This window comes from Somniosus microcephalus, unplaced genomic scaffold, assembly GCF_052327205.1.
Source record: "Somniosus microcephalus isolate GS21.2 unplaced genomic scaffold, FLI_Smic_1.0 unresolved_chr1, whole genome shotgun sequence".
Taxonomy (NCBI): Eukaryota; Metazoa; Chordata; class Chondrichthyes; order Squaliformes; family Somniosidae; genus Somniosus; species Somniosus microcephalus.
The window spans coordinates 7,556,812-7,573,728 of NW_028225179.1; the positions used below are offsets into that span (position 1 = coordinate 7,556,812).

At 49.6% G+C, this 16,917-nt stretch overlaps 1 pseudogene across 1 annotated transcript in view; it reads right to left on the reverse strand.

The window, feature by feature from the left end:
* Positions 1-4,146: 4,146 nt before the first annotated feature.
* LOC147093378 (uncharacterized) overlaps positions 4,147-16,917 on the reverse strand; it is a 150,161-nt pseudogene continuing 137,390 nt past the window's right edge. Inside the window, exons 4-5 of the transcript XR_015074671.1 lie at positions 6,119-6,134; positions 4,147-5,570 (exon numbers count right to left, since the gene is read on the reverse strand). The product of XR_015074671.1 is annotated as an uncharacterized LOC147093378 (transcript). The remainder of the gene's footprint in view (positions 5,571-6,118; positions 6,135-16,917) is intronic.

Sequence of the window (16,917 nt, forward strand, 5' to 3'; positions counted from 1 at the left end):
CCACGGGGATCGGTGCTGGGGCCACTGTTGTTCACCATTTACACGAATGATTTGGACTTGGGAATCAGAAGTACAATTTCAAAATTTGCAGATAACATGAAATTGGGGGGTGTAGTTAATACTGAGGAAGACTGCGATAGCATCCTTGTAGAATTATTCAGTTGTGTTCAGTAAATAGCACCATCTGTTAATTTGCTTTGACTTGTCACATCACTATATAGTTATGTGAAAAACAGAAATCATTAACAGCTCCCAATTTCAGAATTGTCAGATTCAAACTCAGCTTCTTCCAAGTACAATCTAACCTTTCAAAAATTGTAATGGATGCAGGCGAGATATTAGGACTGTTGCCTAACACAATCCAAACACAGTGACACACAGACAGATGGGCAGGTGTAGCTTCACAGCGAATCCTTTCAAGTCTCACTAAAAAGTGGCAGACTGGCAATCCATTGTTCACTAATGGAGTTGTGATCTTTGTAAATTAAGAAAGGAAATGCATGGGAATGTGTCAACGAGTTGATTAACAGAGTGAGGCATCGGCCCAGAAATTCGGGTCGGGGGCTTCCCGCGGGTGTAAGTCCCCGATCTGCAATTACCTTGCACGCCGGCCGTTGAGCTCTGGGCCCCCGTGGAATTCCGATCCGGGGCCTGGTCCAGCTGCCGGCGCGCAGTGCTTGCGTATCCCAGGGGCGCAGTTAGTTCGATGCGTCCCCTGGGATCACGTGGGCCACGGGGAGCCAATCGGAGCAGGGAATGCTCCATTCATATGTCTGACAGGAAGAGCTGTCAAGACTTATAAATACTACGGCCCCAAAACAGCACTAAATCTTCAAATACATTTTTTTTAAATCACATATTTTAAATAAACAGTAAATTACATGAAATAACTATTTTAAACAATTTAAATTTTTGAAAAAAATAATGTTATTTTCTAACGGGGCTAAAAATCAACTTACCTTGCTTTAAAGTATTTAAAAAATAATAAACCTGTGGGGAAAAATGTTTTAATTTTAATTAATTCACCACTTACCTTGTAAAAAGCAGGCCTTACGCCTGCTTTTTATATTTCTAAATTCTGCAGGCTTACCCTCCCGGGAAAACCTGTATATAAAAAAAAAACGAAGTTTGATGCGCACGCGCAGGCGCCCCCGTGCACGCGTTCGACCTCTGAACTTCTTCGTTCAGAGGAACGGAAGTGCCGGTTTCCCGCACATGCGCAGCGCATGCAGGAAAGCAGCACTTCCATCGGGCCAACGGGTGAGTACCCCGTGCGTACTCACCCGTGGAGACCCGAATTTCTGGGCCATCATCTCCCTTTGATTTCTATTTCTGACACCAGGCAACAGAAAAAGGTCATTACAACACGACATAAACAGACTCTTCAGGTGTGAGACATCAGACTTCAGAACAACACATCTGCCAGCTCTGGCCACAAACCTCAGTACAGTCAAACTTTCAGCAGCTGCAGCCCTGATTAAATAACTAGTAGTTTAACATGTCTAGTAGAGCTTTTGTAGCAAAATAGAAGAAATGTATTTGTGACACACACACAATTAATAATTAAATCACAATGTGATTGTGAGGATCGATTATCGTCTCTTTAACACGAGGTGTCCACCGGTCGAGGAAGGTATCCGCCGGTCGAGGAAGGTATCAAGTGAACCGGTGGACACCGCCTGCTCCCTCTCCAGGGCCACCCGGGCAGGGACAAGACCACGGGAGAGAGGCAGGCAGCCAGAGCGAACCCCCATGGGCCCCGCCCATCCTGGGCCTACAAATTGCTGTTTTCACCAGGCCCAAGAGCAGGTTCAGGAGAAGATCCTCCGACTTACCCACCCCCCTCCGCACCAGGCGGCCAAAGATTAGGAGCGTGGCGCTAAAGTGTAACCAAGAGTTGAGGAGCAGCCCCTTCAGGTAACTATACAGGGGCTGCAACCTCTCACACTGAATATATACACGGCCCGGGGACTCCTCTAGGCCGCAAAAAACACATCTGGCCTTGGAGTCCGGAAAAGAGTTTAAAAACTGTTGCACACGACAGCTCCTTGCAACAGTCTCCACCCCAGATCCCCAATGGTGCAGGGAAGGAACCCCGCGTAGAGAGCTCTCCATTGGGGACCCACGCCTCTGTCAGACAGCAAGATGACCCGCCAGTCTGATTGACATTGGGCAATAAACAAAATTAATCAATAAATGACACAGAAACCCGAGTCCCCGGGTCCTCAGTCCTGGTGTGAAGTACGCTGGCCACCAATTTTCCGTTACTAACTCACACCTCAGGCCCCGCCCAGTCTGGTTTAATTACTAAATGTTTTCTAACTCAGGTTTCAGGCCTGTCATTCTGAGGGAAACAAGGCCTCATTTATTGGTGTGTCCCACCCGAGCGGCTGTTAATGGCTTTAATAAACTGGCAGCAAGGTTTTTTTTAAAGGTGGAAAGAGGTGAAAAACGCAACTAGCGATGCCTCAAAACTCACGGACAGAGAAATCCACTTCATCAGCGCCCCTGCCACAGGACTCAATATTCACCCTCTCCACCACTGATGCACTGTGTCTGCAGTATGTACGGTCTACAAGATGACCACGGTCAGGCCGTGTGGAGTCAAGGGCCAGGCAGCAGAATGGATGGAAAGATCGCTACAAACTTCCCTTAACTCCAACCCTCTGATTTCTGTTTTGTAGCCATCTTTCCATCCATTCTGCTGCCTGGCCCTTCACTCCACACGGCCTGACCTGGGTCATCTTGTCGATCTTACATACTGTTATGGCTAGCAAGCTGGTCAGAAAACAGAGAGTAGGGGTTAAGAGTAGCCACTCAGACTGGCAAAAGGTGGGAAGTGGTGTTCCACAGGGATCGGTGCTGGAATCACTGTTGTTCACCATTTACAGAAACGATTTGGATTCGGGAATCAGAAGAACAATTTCAAAGTTTGTCGATGACACCAAATTGGGAGGTAGAGTTAATACTGAGGAAGACAAAATGCAAGAAGATATTAATAAATTTCAGAATGGGCGTGTAATTGGCAAATGAATTTCACTGTAGATCAGTGTGAGGTGGTGTGTTAATGAATTTCACTGTAGTTCAGTGTGAGGTGGTGTGTTTTGGTGGGAAGAATAAGGAGGCCACACACTATTTGGACAAGGGGGTGAAATTGGGTTGCTTTGTGCCTCCCGCGATATTCAGCGGGAGGTTAGCGGCGGTAGCTCCCCGCAGCACTGCACCGCTGGCAATGACGTCATCGCCATGTGCAGCACCCCGGCTGCAACCTTGGGTTGCGACCCCTGACCTATCATCGGACGATATGTCCGACAGGGTCAGGGGTTGTTCCTGCAGCCGTGGCAGCGCCACTTAAAGGGCAGGTGTTGGGCGGCATCTTTTAATTTTGGCCGACTGCCAGCACCTGCCCCCTTCCCCTTTCTTCTTTGGGGTGCCAGCCGCGATCGCTCAGCCTGGTGCTCCTCTTGATCCGACACCCCACTCCCCAGTGGTCCAGCAGGGCCCCGGTGTGCGCAGTGCTAGGCTCCTCCCCGTTAATCAGGGAGGGAGGTCTGCTATGACGCGGTGCTATGTGCCGACGGGCGTGGCGCTGTTACACGAAGTGCCGGGAAATTCACTGGTAGCGCCCCAAGAGGGAGGGGAGCGCTTCCAGTAGCACCCCGCCTCCTGCCTGGGGCGCTACCACTGAATTTAATGCGCAGGGGCGCTAACTTTTTCAGGGGGCTAAAATTAGCCCCGGCGACGTTAGCGACCCAAAGGGGGCATCACCGAATTTCCCCCTAAGAGTCTAAATGGGTTGGAGGAGCAGAGGGTTCCAGGGATACAGATACACAAATCACTAAAAGTAGCAACACAGGTTAATAAGGCCATTAAACAAAAAGCACTGAGTACATTCCTAAAGGAGCCTCCTGTTCCTTGCCTAGGAGCTCTGAACCATGGCAGAGAGCGGCTGGGACACGTTTCTCACACGCCTCGAGATTAACCCGCATGGCAACTTTGCTGTCAGTGAAGAGAGAGAAGAAAGACCAAAGTGCCATTTGCCCCTCTCAGTGTGGCCCTGAAGGACTGTGTCCAGGCTGGAGTTCTGTTCCCGTCGTACGATCCTCCCCCAGATTGTCCTTTCTGAGCTCCAGCCAGGTGATGCTAAACACTCAGGTGGGAAAGAAGAAAATCTACAATAATGTGTTTAAAACAAAGCTGGTTTATTTGACATCTATCCAGAATATTAAACTCCAGCCCAGTTATAGGGGTTATTAACATCAGCAGAAACAAACCCCAACTGTCAGAATGAACATGGTTCAGTCCTGGATGTGATTAACAACAGCAATAACAGCAGAATCCAACCCCTGCAGTCACTTGTGAACTCACTGGTGTGTCAGCAGGTTGGATGACTGAGTGAATCCCTTCCCACACTCAGAGCAGGTGAACTGCCTCTCCCCAGTGTGAACTCGCTGGTGTGTCAGCAGGTTGGATGACTGAGTGAATCCCTTCCTACACACGGAGCAGGTGAACGGCCTCTCCCCATTGTGAACTTGCTGGTGTGTCAGCAGTTTGGATGCCAGAGTGAATCCCTTCCCACACTCAGAGCAGGTGAATGGCCTCTCCCCAGTGTGAGTGCGCTGGTGTACCGTGAGCTCAGATGATCGCCTGAACCCAGTCCCGCAGTGAGAGCACCTGAACGGTCTCTCGTCAGTGTGAACTCGTCGATGGCATGTCAGTTCCCTGGAACTTTTAAAGCACTTCCCACAGTCCGAGCAATTAAAAGGTCTCTCATCAGTGTGAACTCACTGGTGATTCAGCAGGTTGGATGAATTAGTGAATCCCTTCCCACACTCAGAGCAGGTGAATGGCCTCTCCACAGTGTGAACTCGCTGATGATTCAGCAGGTTGGATGACTGAGTGAATCCCTTCCCACACTCAGAGCAAGTGAACGGCCTCTCCCCAGTGTGAACACGCTGGTGTCGCAGTAAGTGGGATGACCGAGTGAATCCCTTCCCACACTCAGAGCAGGTGAACGGCCTCTCTCCGGTGTGAATACGCTGGTGCCTCAGTAGGTGCGATGACTGAGTGAATCCCTTCCCACACTCAGAGCAGGTGAATCCACTCTCTCCAGTGTGAACATGCTGGTGTGTCAGTAGGCGAGATGAAATAGTGAATCCCTTCCCACACTCAGAGCAGGTGAACGGCCTCTCCCCGGTGTGAACACGCTGGTGTATCAGCAAGTGGGATGACTGGGCGAATCCCTTCCCACACACAGGGCAGGTGAACGGTCTCTCTCCAGTGTGAACACGCTGGTGTGTCTGAAGTTCAGATGACTGAGTGAATCCCTTCCCACACTCAGAGCAGGTGAACGGCCTCTCCCTGGTGTGAATGCGCTTGTGTGTCGATAGGCCAGAGGGGTGGCTGAAGCCTCGTCCACACACAGAACACGTGTACGGTTTCTCCCCGCTGTGAACGGTGCTTTTTGCTTCCATGTTCAGAGGCCGATGATATTCAGATCCGATGAGTCGAGTGACTCTGTCAGATCTTGAAGTGATGTTTGGTTTGAGCTTACCGTCTGTAAATCCTCCCCTTCAAGTGCCCTGTAAAATTAATATAAAACAGGGAGCGTGAGAGACAACCCACAAGAAAACAAAGGCAGGTTGTGAAATTGAGCTCAATGAATCTGGTCAATTGTGGGGCTGGCACTAGAAAAAAGTGACCATGAAAGCTGCTGGATTGACATAAAAACCCAACTGGTTCACTGATGTCCAAAAATGTGCGGGTTAGGTTGATTGGCTATGATAAATTGACCCTTATTGTTAGGGGGATTAAATACGTGGGGCTACGGGATAGGGTGGGATATGTGTTGGTGTAGGGGTTACGGGGATCGGGTGGGATATGTGTCGGTGCAGGCTCGATGGGCCGAAATGGCCTCTATCTGCACTGTGGGGTTTCTGTGTTCTGTGTGTTCAGGGAAGGGAATCCGCCACCTGGTCTGGGCCTACGCAAGACTCTGGCCTCTATGGGAGGAGAGAGAGAGAGAGGGGGGGGAGTGGGAGGGGGAGGGGGAGGGGGCAAAGGAAAGGAACTTTATACATCTGCAACTCGACCAGAACCTTGACAGAACATCCCTAACCCACAACCTCCACCACCTAGAAGGACAAGGGCAGCTGTTGTATGGGAGCACCATCACCTCCAAGTTCCCCTCCAAGTCACACATCATCCTGACTCAGATATATTCATCGTTGCTGGGTCATAATCCTGGAACTCCTTACCGAACAACATTGTGGGAATACCTTCACCACACGGACTGCAGTAGTTCAAGAAGGTGACTCACCACCCCCTTCTCAACGGGAAACTGGGGATTGGCAATATTTGGTGCTCTTGCGAGCTACGCCCACATCCCAAGAATGAATTAAAACAAATCTGCAGATGTAAACTGGATTAAAAGCCTCTACAGAAATACTTGTTCCTAAAACAATACTCCTTTACATTGTACGGACAGTGTCTGTGTAACAACCTAATCTCCCCCAGAATCCACCTCCCTTGACAGTCTCACATTGGAAATTGTTGGGTCCTCCTGGGCTCAGAAGTACTGGGGGTTAAACCCAGCAGCTTCTCCTCCATCTCCACTCCAGCTCAAACTGAAGCATAGAAACATACAAACATAGAAACATAGGAGATAGGAGCAGGAGTAGGCTATTCGGCCCCTCAAGCCTGCTCTGCCATTCAATGCGATCATGGCAGATTATCCAAATTCAGTACCCGGTCCCTGCTTTCTCCCCATACCCCTTGATCCCTTTAGCTTTAAGAAATATATCCAACTCCTTCTTGAATATATTTAATGCATTGGCCTCCACTGCCTTCTGTGGTAGAGAATTCCACAGGTTCACCACTCCCTGGGTGAAGAAATTCCTCATTTCTGTCCTAAATGGCTTACCACGTATCCTTAGACTGTGACCCCTGGTTCTGGACTCCCCGACCATCAGGAACATCCTTCCTGCATCTAGTCTGTCCAGTCCTGTCAGAATTTTATAAGTTTCAATGAGATCCCCTCTCATTCTTCTAAACTCCAGCGAGTACAAGCCCAATTGTCCCAATCTCTCCTCATATGTCATTCCTGCCATCCCAGGTATCAGCCTGGTGAATCTTCGTTGAACTCCTTCCATGGCAAGAACATCCTTCCTCAGATAAGGCGACCAAAACTGCACACAATACTCAAGATGTGGTCTCACCAAGGCCCTGTACAACTGCAGCAAGACATCCTTGTTCCTGTACTCAAACCCTCTCGCTACGAAGGCCAACATACCATTTGCCTTCTTAACCGCCTGCTGCACCTGTATGCTTACCTTCAGCGACTGGTGCACAAGGACACCCAGGTCTCATTGCACTTCCCCTTCTCCCAATCTATTGCCATTCAGATAATAATCTGCCTTCCTGCTTTTGCCACCAAAGTGGATAACCTCACATTTATCCACGTTATATTGCATCTGCCATGCTTCTGCCCAATCACCCAACCTGTCCAAATCATACTGGAGTTTCTCGGCATCCTCCTCACAGCACACACGCCCACCCAGCTTTGTGTTGTCTGCAAATTTGGAGATATTACATCTAGTTCCCTTGTCTAGATCATTAATATATATTGTGAATAGCTGGGGTCCTAGGACCGAACCCTGCGGTACCCCACTAGTCACTGCCTGCCACTCGGAAAAAGACCCGTTTATTCCAACTCTTTGCTTTCTATCTGCCAACCAGTTCTCTATCCAAGTCAATACCTTGCCCCCAATCCCATGTGCCTTAACTTTACACGTTAATCTCTTATGTGGGACCTTATTGAAAGCCTTCTGAAAGTCCAAATACACCACATCCACTGGTTCTTCCTTATCTATTTTACCAGTTACATCCTCAAAAAATTCCAGTAGATTAGTCAAGCATGATTTACCTTTTGTAAATCCATGTTGACTTTGTCCAATCCTGTCACTGTTTTCCAAGTGCTCTGCTATTACATCTTTTATAATGGACTCTAGCATTTTCCCCACTACCGATGTCAGGCTTACCGGTCTGTAATTCCCCGTTTTCTCTCTCCCACCTTTTTTGAATAGTGGGGTAACATTAGCTACCCTCCAATCACGGGTACTGTTCCAGATTCCATCGAAAACCCAGCAGCTTCTCCTCCATCTCCAATCCAGCTCAAACTGCTGCAACAAAAAGACCTACACAGGCGGCCAGGGACCGACTTCCGTCAGCCTGCAATAAAACTTTTCCCGACAGCCGCTGACTAATGGCGGCAGCAGCACCCACAATTCCCCGCGCCCCAGAAACCACTCCATGCAACGCGCTGATTTCCCCGCTGAGAGTGCGCATGCTCCCCGGGGCCGCGGGCCATTCTGGGAGCCTGGCTCGAGTCGGACTCGGTGGAACCGCCTGAAGAAACCGGGAAGCGGCGGCTCGGATGGGGGAGGCGCTGCACCCTGGGTTTCCTGGTGCCAGGGCACTGGCCGCACGTCCGCCGGGCCCGGCCGCCCTGATTCTGATTGAGGTTTTTGATGAGGTAACAGAGAGGGTTGATAAGGGCAATGCGGTTAACGTGGTGTACATGGATTTCCAAAAGGCGTTCGACAGCGTGTAAAGTTAAGGCACATGGGATTAGGGGCAAGGTACTGACGTGGATAGAGAACTGGTTGGCAGACAGAAAGCCAAGAGTTGGAAGAAATGGGTCTTTTTCCGAGTGGCAGGCAGTGACTAGTGGGGTACCGCAGGGATCGTTCCTTTGACCCCAGCTATTCACAATATATATTAATGATCCGGACGAGGGAACTAGATGTAATATCTCCAAGTTTGCAGACGACACAAAGCTCGGTGGGCGTGTGTGCTGTGAGGAGGATGCCGAGGAAACTCCAGTATGATTTGGACAGGTTGGGTGATTGGGCAGAAGCATGGCAGATGCAATATAACGTGGATAAATGCGAGGTTATCCACTTAGGTGTCAAAAACAGGCAGGCAGATTATTATCTGAATGGCAATAGATTGGGAGAAGGGGAAGTGCAACGAGACCTGGGTGTCCTTGTGCACCAGTCGCTGAAGGTAAGCATGCAGGTGCAGCAGGTGGTTAAGCAGACAAATGGTATGTTGGCCTTCGTAGCGAGAGGGTTCGAGTACAGGAACAAGGATGTCTTGCTGCAGTTGTACAGGGCCTTGGTGAGACCGCACCTTGAGTATTGTGTGCAGTTTTGGTCGCCTTATCTGAGGAAGGATGTTCTTGCCATGGAGGGAGTGCAGCGAAGATTCACCAGGCTGATACCTGGGATGGCAGGAATGATGTATGAGGAGCGATTGGGTCGATTGGGCTTGTACTCACTGGAGTTTAGAAGAATGAGAGGGGATCTCATTGAAACTTATAAAATTCTAACAGGACTACACAGACTAGATGCAGGATGTTCCCAATGGTCAGGGAGTCCAGAACCAGGTGTCACAGTCTAAGGATAAGGGATAAGCCATTCAGGACACAGATCAGGAGGAATTTCTTCACCCAGAGAGTGGTGAACCTGTGGAATTCTCTACCACAGAAGGCAGTAGAGGCCAATTCATTAAATATATTCAAGAAGGAGTTAGATATATTTCTTAAGGCTAAAGGGATCAAGGGATATGGGGAGAAGGCAGGGACAGGGTACTGAGTTTGGATGATCAGTCATGATCTCGTTGAATGGCGGAGCAGGCTCGAGGGGCCGAATGGCCTACTCCTGCTCCTATCTTCTATGTTCCTATGTGTCCCCAGGTATTTTAAGGGGCAGTGCCTCTCTCTGTATCATGTAAGAGCAGGGAAGTTCTGCTTGAACTGTACAAAAACACCAGTTAGGCCACCGCGCACAGTTCTGGTCGTCCCCATTGCAGGAAAGATCTGACTGCTCAAAACGGGACATTAACGAGGATGTTGCCAGGACTAGAGAATTTCAGCTGCAAGGAAAGATTGAAGACATAGAAACATAGAAGATAGGAGCAGGAGTAGGCCATTCGGCCCCTCGAGCCTGTGGCGTGTCCGGGCGCAACCCACGTGGGGAAGTCAAAGGCTGGCTGGAGCGCATGCGCAGCCCACCTCGCACTGTTGGGAAGCTTTTCAAATATTTTTTTTTGAACAAATTGAAAACACTCATTAATTTCCCCAACCTCCTCCCCCCTAAAGTGCTATTATTATTATTGTTGTTCCCCATTTGTGTGCGGTGTGTCTTTTTTTTACCTTGCGGTGGCGTGCACCGATCCAACCGACCTTGTTGCGTGCTGGCGTCAGCGCGTAATCGGAGGTGTGATTGACGCGAGGCGCCCGCCAATCAGGAGCGCGGAAAACGCTGGGAGGACCGGGCGGGCTGACGGTCCTCCAACTAATAGCGGCGCGGGAGGGACGGGGGCGGGACCTCGGTGGGCTGCGCGCGCCGATCCAACCAACCCCTGGGCGTTGCGTGTTGGCGTCAGCGCGTAAGCGGATGAAGGGTGTGATTGACCCTAGACGCCCGCCAATCAGGAGCGCGGAAAACGTTGGGAGGCCCGGGCGGGCTGACGGTCCTCCAACCAATAGCGGCGCGGGAGGGCGGGACTTCGGTGGGCTGCGTGCGCCGCTTTCCTGCTTTCATTGTCTGCAGGAACTTTTAAAAGGAAGGGGAGGAGGAAGGGGTGGAAAAAAAACAAGCTTGTGAGTGTCTATTCCTTTGCATTACCTTTATTGCAAGGATATTCATCAATTGCATTCATTTAAAAATAAGTGAACCTTTTCTCTTTTCGACCTTTATCCAGAACAAAGAGCCCTGGTGCTGTGAACATTTTGACGGGCAGCCACTTTTAAAGGGACAAAGACCAGCATTCTTCCTCCTCTCTCTCTCTCTTGTGAGTATTTGTGGTGGGTGAGAGGGGGCCGGGGGTGAGTCAAAAGGGACTGCGGCCCCTTTTCAACAAAAAATAATTGCTTGGCCATTTAAAGGGGAATGGGTGCCCCCCAGGTATTTAAAGGGGCAGTGCCTCTCTCTTTCTGTATCATGTAAGAGCAGGGAGGTTCTGCTTGAACTGTACAAAACACCAGTTAGGCCACTGCGTGCAGTTCTGGTCGTCCCCATTGCAGGAAAGATGTGACTGTGCTCCAGATGGGAGATTTACGAGGATGTTGCCATGACTAGAGAATTTCAGCTGCAAGGAAAAATTGAATACATAGAAGATAGGAGCAGGAGTAGGCCATTCAGCCCCTCGAGCCTGCTCCGCCATTCAATGCGATCATGGCTGATCATCCAAATTCAGTACCCGGTCCCTGCCTTCTCCCCATATCCCTTGATCCCTTTAGCCTTAAGAAATATATCTAACTCCTTCTTGAATATATTTAATGAATTGGCCTCTACTGCCTTCTGTGGTAGAGAATTCCACAGGTTCACCACTCTCTGGGTGAAGAAATTCCTCCTCATCTCAGTCCTAAATGGCTTACCCCTTACCGTTGGACTGTGACCCCTGGTTCTGGACACCCCTGCCATCGGGAACATCCTTCCTGCATCTAGTCTGTCTAGTCCTGTTAGAATTTTATAAGTTTCAATGAGATCCCCTCTCATTCTTCTGAACTCCAGTGAGTATAAGCCCAATCGACCCAATCTCTCCTCATACGCCAGTGCCTCTTTCTGTATCATGTAAGAGCAGGGAGGTTATGCTTGAACTGTACAAAACACCAGTTAGGCCACCGGCTAGAGTGCTGCGTGCAGTACTGGTCGCCCCATTGCAGGAAAGATGTGACTGCTCGAGACGGGAGATTTACGAGGATGTTGCCAGGACTAGAGAATTTCAGCTATGAGGAAAGATTGGAGAGGCTGGGGTTGTTTTCTTTGGAACAGAGGAGGCTGAGGGGAGACCTAATTGAGGTGTATAACATTGAGGGGCAGAGATAGAGTGAACAGGAAGGACCTATTTCCCTTAGCAGACAGGGTAATAACCAAGGGGCGTAGATTTAAAGTAATTGGTCGGAGGTTTAGAGGGAATTTGAGGAGAACTTTCTTCACCCAGACGGTGGTGGCGGTCTGGAACTGACTGCCTGAAAGGGTGGTAGAGGCAGAGACCCTCATCACATTTAAAAAGTACTTGGATGTGCACTTGAAGTGCCGCAACCTACAAGACTATTGACCAAGTGCTGGAAAGTGGGATTAGGGTGGATAGCTCTTTTTCGGCCGGCACAGACATGATGGGCCGAATGGCCTCCTGTGCTGTAAATTCCTATGATTCTATGAATTGTAGTTAAAGGGACAGACACCCCACAAACTCTGTTCCCTAGCCACTGACTCCATCCTTCTCCCTAACATCTGTCTGAGGCAGAACCACACTGTTCGCAACCTTGGTGTCATATTTGACCCTGAAATGAGCTTCCGATCACATATCCGCAGCATAACAAAGACCGCCTATTTCCACCTCCATAACATCGCCCGTCTCCGCCCCTGCCTCAGCTCATCCGCTGCTGAAACCCTCATCCATGCCTTTGTTACCTCTAGACTGGACTATTCCAACACACTCCTTGCTGGCTTCCCACGTTCTACCCTACGTAAACTTGAGGTCATCCAAAACTCGGCTGCCCGTGTCCTAACTCGCACCAAGTCCCGTTCGCCCATCACCCCTGTGCTCGCTGCCCGTGTCCTAACTCGCACCAAGTCCCGTTCACCCATCACCCCTGTGCTCGCTGACCGTGTCCTAACTCGCACCAAGTCCCGTTCACCCATCACCCCTGTGCTCGCTGACCGTGTCCTAACTCGCACCAAGTCCCGTTCACCCATCACCCCTGTGCTCGCTGACCTACATTGGCTCCTGGTTAAGCAATGCCTCAATTTCAAAATTCTCATCCTTGTTTTCAAACCCCTCTGTGGCCCTCCTCACCCCTCCCTATCTCTGTAATCTCCTCCAGCCCCACAATCCCCTGAGATATCTGCGCTCCTCTAATTCTGGCTTCTTGCGCATCCCTGATTATAATCGCTCAACCTTTGGTGGCCGTGTCTTCTGTTGCCTGGGCCCTAAGCTCTGGAATTTCCTGCCTAAACCTCTCCGCCTCTCTACCTCTCTTTCCTCCTTTAAGACGCTCCTTAAAACCTACCTCTTTGACCAAGCTTTTGGTCACCTGCCCTAATTTCCCCTAATGTGGCTCGGTGTCAAATTTTTTTTGTCTTAAAATACTCCTGTGCAGCGCCTTGGGATGTTTTACTACATTAAAAGCGCTATATAAATACAAGTTGTTGTTGTTGTTTCATTTTTAAACATTTAACTGTTCTTGCAGTGACTGATGGCGGCTTTGCCTGGCTGAAGTTCTGGAGAGTCCAGAACCAGGGGTCACAGTCTCAGGATAAGGGGTCGGCCATTTAAGACTGAGGTGAGGAGGAATTTCTTCACTCAGAGGGCGGTGAATCTTTGGAATTCTCTGCCCGAGGGCTGTGGAGGCTCAGTCGATGAATATATTCAAGGCTGAGATCGAAAGGTGTTTGGGCTCTCGGGGAATCGAGGGATATGGGGATCGGGCGGGAAAGTGGAGTTCAAGTCGAACATCAGCCATGAACTTATTGAATGGCGGAGCAGGCTCGAGGGGCCGAATGGCCAACTCCTGCTCTTATAGAATCATAGAATGGTTACAGCACAGAAGGAGGCCATTCGACCCGTCGAGCCCGTGCCAGCTCTCTACAAGAGCACTTCAGCTAGTCCCACTCCCCGCCCTTTCCCCGTAGCCCTGCACATTTCTTTACTTCAGGCACTTATCCAATTCCCTTTTGAAAGCGGTGATTGAATCTGCCTCCACCACCCTTTCAGGCAGTGCATTCCAGATCCTAACCACTCGCTGCATAAAAAAGTTTTCCCTCATGTCGCCTTTGGTTCTTCTGCCAATCACCTTAAATCTGTGTCCTCTGGTTCTCAACCCTTCCGCCAATGGGAACAGTCTCTCTATCTACGCTGTCTAGACCCCTCATGATTTTGAACACCTCTATCAAATCTCCTCTCAATCTTCTCTGCTCCAAGGAGAACAACCCCAGCTTCTCCAGTCTATCCACGTAACTGAAGTCCCTCATCCCTGGAACCATTCTTGTAAATCTTTTCTGCACCCTCTCTGAGGCCTTGACATCCTTCATAAAGTGCGGTGCCCAGAATTGGACACAATTAACCAGTTGAGGCCGAACCAGTGTTTTATAAAGGTTGATCATAATTTCCTTGCTTTTGGATTCTCTGCCTCTATTTATTAAGCCCAGGATCCCGTAAGCTTTTTTAACCACTTTCTCAACCTGCCCTGCCACCTTCAATGATTTGTGCACACATACCCCCAGGTCTCGCTGTTCATGCACACACTTTAGAATTGTACCCTTTAGTTTATATTGCCTCTCCTCGTTCTTCCCACCAAAATGTATCACTTTGCACTTTTCTGCATTAAATTTCATCTGTCACATGTCCACCCATTCCATTAAACATAGAAACATAGAAGATAGGAGCAGGAGTAGGCCATTCGGCCCCTCGAGCCTGCTCCGCCATTCAATGAGATCATGGCTGATCATCCAAATTCAGTACCCTGTCCCTGCCTTCTCCCCATATCCCTTGATCCCTTTAGCCTTAAGAAATATATCTAACTCCTATTTGAATATATTTAATGAATTGGCCTCAACTGCCTTCTGTGGTAGAGAATTCCACAGGTTCACCACTCTTTGGGTGAAGAAATTCCTCCTCATCCCTGTCCTAAATGGCTTACCCCTTATCCTTAGACTGTGACCCCTGGTCCTGGACTCCCCGACCATCAGGAACATCCATCCTGCATCAAGTCTGTCTAGTCCTGTTAGAATTTTATAAGTTTCAATGAGATCCCCTCTCATTCTTCTAAACTCCAGCGAGTATAAACCCAATCGACCCAATCTCTCCTGATACATCATTCCTGCCATCCCAGGTATCAGTCTGGTGAATCTTCGCTGCACTTCCTCCATGGCAAGAACATCCTTCCTCAGATAAGGTGACCAAAACGGCACACAATACTCAAGGTGTGGTCTCACCAAGGCCCTGTACAACTGCAGCAAGACATCCTTGTTCCTGTACTCGAACCCTCTCTATTAGCCTGTCTATGTCCTCTTGAAGTCTATCACTATCCTCCTCACTGTTCACTATATTTCCAAGTTTTGTGTCATCTACAAATTTTGAAATACTGCCCTGTACACCCAAGTCCAAGTCATTGATATATATCAACAACAACAACTTATATTTCTGTAGCGCCTTTAATGTAGTAAAACATCCCAAGGCGCTGCACAGGAGGATTTTAAGACAAAAAATTTGACACCGAGCCACATAAGGAGAAATTAGGGCAGGTGACCAAAAGCTTGGTCAAAGAGGTAGGTTTTAAGGAGCGTCTTCAAGGAGGAGAGAGAGGTAGAGAGGCGGAGAGGTTGAGGCAGGGAATTCCAGAGCTTAGGGCCCAGGCAACAGAAGACACGGCCACCAAAGGTTGAGCGATTATAATCAGGGATGCTTGAGGGCAGAATTAGAGGAGCGCTGATATCTCAGGGGATTGTGGGGCTGGAGGAGATTACAGAGATAGGGAGGGGCGAGGCCACAGAGGGATTTGAACACAAGGATGAGAATTTTGAAATCGAGGCGTTGCTTAACCGGGAGCCAATGTAGGTCAGCAAGCACAGGGGAGATGGGTGAATGGGACTTGGTGCCAGTTAGGACACGGGCGGTTTTGGATGACCTCAAGTTTACGTGGGATGGAATGTGGGAAGCCAGCCAGGAGTGCGTTGGAATAGTCGAGTCTAGAGGTAACTGTTGTGTATGTACCTTTAAGAGAGAACTGTTTTACAGCTCCTGTATACTGTAGTACCGGCAGTGAGCACACCTGTATATAAAGCCGGAGCAGGCTTCTGTACTTCAGTCATGAGATTACTCTACTCTACTCTAGTAAACACCTGTTGATTGTTAAGTTACAGCCTCTGTGTAGTTCTTGAGGAAACATCCTATTTAAAGAATCACGGATCTAACAGTGGCGACGAGGTTGATTCGAATCTGCCTGCAACTCTGCATTTCCCGTTAAGGAGTTGCTCCGGGAGGACGGTGGAAGAAAGTCGAGGCCAGAAGCACAGGCGTCGACCACGAGCAACCACCCAGTCATCCGGCAGCAAGTGAACATCGCAGGAGTGGCTGTTGAGAGCCACGACGATCCAGCAATAGACTGGCAACAGGTGCAGCGCACACCCTTCCCGGACAGCGGCGGCGGGAGTTGACCGACGGCGTAGAAAAGCCAAGCAGCGTCGACTGGGTAAGAGAGAGGGTGAAGCGCACAGGGCGCGGCCGGGGGTTAAAGAACCGAGCGGCGTCGAGGAAAAACAAGAGAGAGAGAGAGAGAGAGGGTAAAGCAGCAGCTGGGTTCAGGACCGAGCGACGGCAACGGGAAAGGTGCACAGGAGAACGCGCAGAGCACAGCCAGGGCTCAAGGGCTGAACCGCGTCCGCGGGGAGAAGAAGGGAGAGCGCGGGAGACGCCATTGAGCCGCAGAGAAGAAGGGAGAGCGCGGGAGACGCCATTTTGTTCCAGCGAAGAAGAAGGGAGAGCGCGGGAGACGCCATTTAGACAGTTAAATTACACCCAGGGATGGCGAAGAATGGCAGTATCACGGCGTTCGACAATGAAGTCGAAGATTGGGCGACATGTGGAATGCATTGAGGTGTACTGCAGGGCGAATGAAGTGCCAGATGCTAGGAAAGCACTGGTTTTGTTAAATTCCATGGGTGCAAAACCTTATGGCTTACTGCGAAACCTGATAACCCCAGAGAAGCCCGTGGAGAAGAATTTCAAAAGTATTGTAGAAATCCTACAGGACCACTTAAGCCCCACACCGCTGCTGATAGCAGAAAGATTTAAGTTCCACAAAAGGAACCAGCATAAAGACAAAAGTAATGCTGAGTACTTAACGGA